Below are 6,309 nucleotides of genomic sequence, written 5' to 3'. Positions count from 1 at the left end.
TTATTTATTTATTTATTTAAACCCCAAAATGCTTTGCACTGGTTAAGAGGTACTGAAACATATTTCACAGGGGGTAGAATCCACTCAGTTTATGCCACATAATAGATAGTATAGTAGTAGATAATGGATGTACCTGATTAAAGGTACATTTTTCTGATTTTAAACATGCTTAAAAGACGGACGGCACTGTGATTCCACATGCTTTGTTTGCCTTAAATGTTTCGTTTTTGGAACTCAAATACATTTTTGCGTACATTTTTTTCTGCCTTCCCTGCACTTGGCTCCTCAATGCTACATTATAACCTTGATAGTCACACAACCTGCATGTCAGTGATGACACCTTGAGAAAAGACTGAAGAGAATTTTCCATTAAACATGTGACTAAGGAGTGGCCTTTGGTTAACATCACACTTGTGTTAGCCTGAGCTATTAAGGTAATTGCTCCACCTTTGTTGTTGATTTGTCTTCGACTTGCAAAATTACCTCTGTCATTCTCTACATCTTGGGTCAACAAGGAAAAAAATGCTGTTATGAATTCAACAAAGAAAGAGTCTAGATTGAACCTTTGAAGATTCTACTATGGCTGAGAGTTGTCCCGGGCATACAAAGAAAATCTAACTTTAATGCAGGTTAATGCATTGGAATGTTTTTAATTGCTACGGTGACAGTAATTTAACAAGCACGCTATTAAATTAACAAAGAGATCATTCTACCGGCTGTGGAACATAGCTTGCTTCACATCCGAGAATATTAATGCAAGACAGGGGACCGTCAGTTTCGATGGCACATTTGAGACGCACACTAACTCAATGGGTTTTACACTACTTATTCATTCACTACCAACGTCGTGTAGAGAGTCGTATATAAAGTATAAAAGTCAAAAATCTATTTTCTCAACCTTAATAGTGAATGAGTACAAACTTTAAAAAGACTAGGAGCTAATGACATTTAAAGTGAAAGATGCCCATTTTCAGGCCCCACAAAGAGCTCCCTGTGCGTTTGGCGTGAAACCAGGCGCATGCATTTTTGTGCAAAAGAACAAAGAGTAGGTGTTTTTGATTAAAATCAATCAAAGAAAAGGTTTTTTCTCACATGTTTGAAAAGCTCCTTGTGAGCAATGCAGTGGCTAAATGCTACTACACTTGACTTAACTCTGGGCTCCTCCCACTGCCTTAATGTGGTGTTTTTCAAACGTTTTTCAGCCAAGTCACACTTTTTCTTTGGAAAAATCGCAAGGCTCCCCCACCAGCTGAAAATTTTTATTTAAATGTTAAACTTTGAGGTTTATATGAACAATACAAAGTCCATCCATCTTTTTTCTATATCATCACAAGGGTCACAGGCTTGCTGGTGCCTAACCCAGCTGGCTTCGGGCAGTAGGCGGGGGACACCCTCAACTGGTTGCTAGCCAATTGCAGGGCACAGAGAGACACACACAAGGACAATTTAGTGTGTCGAGTACACCTGCTGTGCATGTTTTTCGAGTGTGGGAGGAAGCCCAGAGAAAATCCAAGAGGAATCGGGGAGAACATGCAAATCCCACACAGGAAGGCAGGAGCCAGCTGAATTCGAACTCAGGTCCTTTAACTGCGAGGCGCACGTGCTAACCGCTTCCCCACAGAGTCGCCCTTACAATATAAAGTCATTCCAATCAAAGTTTTAACAACGGGAATCAAACAAAAGGCGTTTGATACCCTTAAAAAGGCTGTATCATAGGAGTTAAGAGACAATTTTAGTTTTTCACCCTAAACATCCCCAAAAGTGTTATTTCCCTTCATTAATGCATTTCTAAGTATTCCTTGCTTATTCTGAACTCTGAGTGTTGTCTTGACTCTGTTTTGCAATGTAATGTCAGTAAAATGCCTTCATTCTTTTTGCTGGAATAGGGCTTGAGCGACCCTAGTGAGGAGAAGCCATCAAGATGATGGATGGAATTTTTATCTGTTTAGCGATTTTTTTTATTTTTTTTGTGTGGTTTTCACTTCAGTAGCACCGTACTACTGGATATGTCTTGTGTTAAACTCTAGCCGTATTTTAATCTGTGCAGGATTAGCTCTCAAGATGATCAAGGTAGTCTGAGGAGATGTGCTGTCACCACTCCGCCAACGCATTATAAAAACAAAACAATTAAAAACAAGACATTCGAGCACATTCTGATCCGGATTTAAATTCTACCATACTAGGGATACCATAATTCTCTCTACAAAATATTATTTTATTATTTATTCATTTACTTTTAGTCCTATAATTCCTTGACTGATTTGGAAAATTTAAAAAGCCACTACTTCGACACTCCTTTTACTTTCCTTCAGCCAGTGCTTTAGCGCCATCTAACGGCATTTTAGAGTACGATAGAGCACGCAACCTTCGACATGTTGTATTTAGGTTTGTATATATATATATATATATATATATATATATATATATATATATATATATATATATATATATATATATATATATATATATATATATATATATATATATATATATATATATATATATATATATGAACCTAAATACATTACAATTGATTTCGATCTCAAAATATTTGACAGTGGATACTTAATTGAAAAACGTTCTGATCTAAATGATTTATGAAAAAAAATCAATTCATGTCATGAATTTGTTGACTACACCTTTATTGTAGAGGGGTCCCTTTTCAAGGTTTCTTCTCTCCCTACATATAGGTACAGGCAGCCGCCCCACGGGTGCCACGCCAGATAACTGACATGCCACACCTACCGTGAAAATACATGCATGTTAGCACCCTCTATTGGTAAAAAGTTAATACAACAGCATACAGAAGATCGCGTCCTCATCTTGTCAACAAGCTGTATAAGAAGAATACTAACGTTAACGTTAAAAAAACAGTTATGCCACTATATCACATTTCTTCGGAGCTTTGGTAACATTGTGTGACTGTAAGTGACGCCGACCTGGATGTAACAGTTAAATATATTTTTTAACTTGACTTTCAAATGAATTACCATTGATTCGTCAAATAGGAAATGTATTATTCTCGGATATTTGTCCTCTGTACGCCATATCATATACATAGTAACACCCATGGGCTTTTCTTGCCCTTTTGGGGGGTGCTCATACACCCAAAAATCTAATCCAATTACCCCTTAAATGTAAGGGATTGTATTCTTGTTTTGTTTATATTTTTCCTTTTTTAACAAGCCAGAGAACTAATTGTATTAACATACAATACTTTGCTGAGACATAATAGTTTTAATTACCGCTATAGCCCACTACCTCAAAAATGGTTTATTCCACTCAACCCTCCTACTGTTCCCCCAAACAATTTTCACAGATGATTATTGTGCCTTCTGATGATATATTGAATGCACAGCTAAAGTAAGCAACTAAACATACATCTCGTTAGGTCACAGGAATATAGTATTCATATTCATACATTACAACACTATTTTACCATTCCTCATTGTTCACCGTTCATGTTTTTAGATGGGGCTACAGCCTACTTTTTCCAGTAGCTGCAAGAATAGGGATGCGAGAAGCGAGCTGTTAAGCTAACTGATTAAATAACCATGCATGGATATGCTTCCTTTCTTTAAATATGCAAATGACGTTAGATGTTGTTTCTGATGAAATGATTCACAGGAAACTAAACCGGTTTACTTCCCTGAGTGAATCAGGATATGTTCTAATTAGTTACAAGCAAGTGCGTGTGCAAAAGTTGTCAAGCCACCTTAGCATTGACGCACATACCCTGTCTGTTTATTGCCCTTTTTTTAAACAGGCATTTTAAAAACAAGGTTTCAAGGCTTCATACTTAAAAAAAAAAAAAAAAAAAACTAATATGAATAAAATAAAAATAATAATAATCAAAACAAATTCACTCAAGACACAGCAAAAACTTGGCACACGGGTAATTTACTTGCTGAGTGCAGACCAATGAAAAAAAAATAAGCCTACTTAGAACCAAGCACATTACTTACTTTTAAGCAAATTTTAATCAACCAGCAAACAAAATGTCATTTTTGGTTATTTCATACTGATTGTATTCTAATTTATTCCAATCGGCTTTTTCAAACTGGGTCTCAATTGACAACTAGAACTAGAAATCAGGTGAGAAACAACACAATTTCACACTATATAATAATAATAATAATAATAATAATAATAATAATAATAATAATAATAATAATAATAATAATTTTGGGTAAGAAAAGCTGAGTCTTTTGTCATGCAAACACGTGGGAAACATTGCTCCCTAGTGGTAGAATGACAAAATGCTTGATTAGACATGTTAAGTAGCAGGCTTTTTAAATGTTAATATCGCCGAGAGTGAGTTTAATTAATCGTGGCAACCAATATCGTGATAGCGATTAAAATTCGATTGATTGTGCAGCCCTAATCGACATATTAAAATAACTACTGTATATGAACAGAGAACAAAGTAAACGTTTGATTTTGTTCCTCAGCAATAATTTGAGGCGCTATGATGTGATCAACACCATTAGAACTATCAATTTAAAATGAAGTATTTGCTATAAAAGTTATTTATTTATTTATTTATTAGTTGTGTTTGCAAATTAAGCATTTTGTCTGTCTTAGGCTACAATGAATGTGTGTTTTGTGTGTGAATATTGAAGACTATTTTTACTGTTTCAATGAATATTCTTATGTTGATGATTATGCTTATTTGTTTAGTTTTATATAAATCTTTGTCATTTCGTGTTGTTTTTGCATATATTTTATGGCCATGCGTGTTATGATCATTTGCATTTGCCTTTAGAATTGTTTTTGTTGGTTTGCTTTGTTGATATTGATATCTTTATATAGAAATAGTGATCAAATAAGAATGTTAAGAATTGTCAAATGCGTATATACGGGTTTGTTCATTCGATCTGTACAAATATTTAAGTTTAAACTGCAAAATATTAGATAAAAAGGAAACATTTTAGATGAAGAATTATGCTTAACCCTCGATTGGTCTGTGAGTGAAAAGTAAAGCCACGATATGCTGCCCTCACAAAAGTCAAGTGAATTAAGCCAACGAATCATCGGAAAATATGGAACATACTGACTGATGAAACTGATGACACCCAAACATCAACTAACTGAAAAAAAAAAAATCAATCTTCTCGAACATACTTTTCTTAGAACAAAGTAAGCCACTGGCAATGTATGCGTCGTTTAGCGCAAGTATGTAATTACAGTAGTTCTGGTTTGACAGCATAGGTGTACCTGATTTCTTACACTGAGAAACAGAAAAAAAAAAAAAAATCAGTTGTTACATTTTAGTCCTGAATAAAACTCAAAGCATCATGCCGATTCCAAATTAGCAGACAGTACCTAGGGATGCCCAGGTCACATGATCGGAATTTCACATCATTTTCAGCTGATCCAAATCAAGGGTAAAAGATGGATTTTTCAAGGAAATTATTATCATTGTAGAGATGTTTGTTAAGACTTTTTTTTTTTTTCCAAATTGCTACTACTCTTCACAATGTTGATACCAAGTATTGATAGTACTTTTGATACCCCCTCAAAAAATCTAATGACAGATAATTTTGAAGAAATACCTATCCATTCAACATTTAACAACTTCCCAAATTTAATGAAAATAAATGTCTGTTTTTCTCATGTAATTGTTACTATTTAATTATTTTAATTTGGAAAAATATGGTTGGGACATATCTTCTCGAAACCACGGGCACATGATAGAGACACAATAAAGAAAAACCGAGATCAGTTTTCAATACGGAAACTGAAAAAAAGCTGTGTGTGAAAAAAAAAAGCCCCCCAGTCTAATTTGCTTTCATGCTGGTTGACATTTAGAAGTGTAACTACAAACAAAATTTCGGAGATGCTGTTTTGCATCTAACATCAGGAATTCCTCTTTTAACTGCTATTCGAAATGACTCTTCAATGATCATCTAATGAAGGGTGGCTCGGTGGCACAGTGGTTAACACATCCACCTCACAGGTAATGGTCCCGAATTCAAATCCACCTCGCTCCAGTCTTTTCTGTGTGGAGTTTGTATGTTCTCCCCAAGACTGGGTTGGTTCTCTCCAGGCCTTCTGGCTTCCTCCCACTCTCCAAAAAAAAAAACAAAAACAAAAAAACATGCATGGTAGGTGTATTGGTCATATTTTTCCAATACTCCTTGATTGGACTACTCTTCCCAAGTACCTTCAGCAGATGAGCTTTCCGACAAGGGAAAATCTCATCCAGGACCAAGTCTACAGCAACACAAAAGGTGCTAACAAGGCTTTCCCAAGACCTCGTTTTGGAAGGGCTGACCACATCTCCATATTCTTGTGTTTGACCTACAG

Source organism: Hippichthys cyanospilos, chromosome 2, assembly GCF_059441005.1.
Source record: "Hippichthys cyanospilos isolate Australia breed blue-spotted pipefish chromosome 2, RoL_Hcya_1.0, whole genome shotgun sequence".
Lineage (NCBI taxonomy): Eukaryota > Metazoa > Chordata > Actinopteri > Syngnathiformes > Syngnathidae > Hippichthys > Hippichthys cyanospilos.
Note: the sequence above shows the minus strand (reverse complement) of the source record.